Raw genomic sequence first — 2,506 nt, 5'->3', positions numbered from 1 at the left:
TATACACATTATTTATAAACATTATTTATAAACACTATTTATACACATTATTTATACACATTATTTATACACAATATTTATGCACATTATTTATACACATTATTTATATACATTATTTATAAACATTATTTATAAACACTATTTATACACATTATTTATACACATTATTTAAACACAATATTTATACACATTATTTATACACATTATTTATACACAATATTTATACACAATATTTATACACATTATTTATAAACACTATTTATACACATTATTTATAAACAATATTTATACACTTTATTTATACACATTATTTATAAAAATTATTTATAAACATTATTAAACACAATATTTATACACAATATTTATACACATTATTTATAAATACTATTTATACACATTATTTATACACATTATTTATACACATTATTTATAAACATTATTATAAACATTATTTATAAACATTATTTATACACAATATTTATACACCTTATTTATAAACATTATTTATAAACACTATTTATACACAATATTTATGCACATTATTTATAAACATTATTTATAAACATTATTTATAAACACTATTTATACACAATATTTATGCACATTATTTATAAACATTATTTATACACATTATTTATAAACGCTATTTATAAGCATTATTTATACACAGTATTTATACACATTATTTATACACATTATTTATAAACATTATTTATAAACACTATTCATACACATTATTTATACACATTATTTATACACATTATTTATGAACATTATTTATACACAATATTTATAAACACTATTTACAAACACTATTTGTACACATTTTTTATAAGTATTATTTATAAACATTATTTATAAGCATTAGTTATACACATTATTTATGAGAACTATTTATAAACACTATTTATACACATTATTTATAAGCATTAGTTATACACATTATTTATAAACACTATTTATAAACACTATTCATACACATTATTTATACACATTTTTTATAAGCATTATTTATACACAGTATTTATACACATTATTTATACAATTATTTATAAACATTATTTATAAACACTATTTATACATATTATTTATACATATTATTTATACACATTATTTATGAACATTATTTATAAACACTATTTATACACATTATTTATACACATTTTTATGAACATTATTTATAAACATTGTTTATAAACATGATTTATACACATTATTTGTACAGCTTATTTATAAACATTATTTATAACTTTATAAACATTATTTATAAACATTATTTATAAACATTATTTATAAACATTATTTATACACATTATTTATACACATTTTTATAAACATTATTTATAAACATTATTTATAAACATTATTTATACACATTATTTATACACATTTTTATAAACATTATTTATAAACATTATTTATAAACATTATTTATAAACATGATTTATACACATTATTTATACACATTATTTATACACATTATTTATAAACATTATTTATAAACATTATTTATAAACATTATTTATACACATTATTTATAAACATTATTTATACACATTATTTATAAACATTATTTATAAACTTATTTATACACATTATTTATAAACATTATTATAAACATTATTTATAAACATTATTTATACACATTATTTATACACATTTTTTATAAACACTATTTATACACATTTTTATAAACATTATTTATAAACATTATTTATACACATAGGGCAGCACGGTGGCGCAACTGGTAGAGCTGCTGCCTCTCAGCGAGAAGGTCCCTGGTTCAAACCCCGGTCCAGGGGCCTTTCTGGGTGGAGTTTGCATGTTCTCTCCGTGCATGCGTGGGTTTTCTCCGGGTACTCCGGTTTCCTCCCACAGACCAAAAACATGCATGTTAGACTGATTGGTAACTCTAAATTGTCCCTAGGTGTGAGTGAGAGAGTGAATGGTTGTTTGTCTCGTTTGTCTCTATGTGTCCCTGTGATGGACTGGAGACCTGTCCAGGGTGTCCCCCGCCCCTCGCACAGTGACTGCTGGACATGGACACCAGCGACCCCCGTGACCCAAAATGGAATAAACGGGTAAAGATAATGGATGGATGGATGGATGGATTTATACACATTATTTATACACATTATTTATACACATTTTTTATAAACATTATTTATAAACATTATTTATAAACATGATTTATACACATTATTTATACACATTTTTATAAACATTATTTATAAACATTATTTATAAACATTATTTATAAACATTATTTATACACATTATTTATACACGTTATTTATACACATTATTTATACACATTATTTATGAACATTATTTATACACATTATTTATAAACATTATTTATAAACATCCTGATGCTGCTCAATAATCCAGGTAGAAAAATCCAAAAAAGTTAAGTCTGGTCCTCTGGACATTCAAAAAAACAAAAAACAAAACAAAGCAAAAAAATGTAGAAACGTTTCGTCTCTCATCCTGAGGACTTCCTCAG

At 21.3% G+C, this 2,506-nt stretch overlaps 1 protein-coding gene across 1 annotated transcript in view; it reads right to left on the bottom strand.

Moving 5' to 3' along the window:
* Positions 1 to 2,506, bottom strand: part of LOC119412716 (protein TMEPAI-like) — an 11,467-nt gene that overhangs the window by 4,519 nt on the left and 4,442 nt on the right. The window lies entirely within an intron of this gene.

This window comes from Nematolebias whitei, chromosome 7, assembly GCF_014905685.2.
Source record: "Nematolebias whitei isolate Nwh7 chromosome 7, NemWhi1, whole genome shotgun sequence".
Lineage (NCBI taxonomy): Eukaryota > Metazoa > Chordata > Actinopteri > Cyprinodontiformes > Rivulidae > Nematolebias > Nematolebias whitei.
The sequence above is the reverse complement of the archived record's forward strand: the minus strand, read 5'-3'. Positions and strand labels throughout refer to the sequence as shown.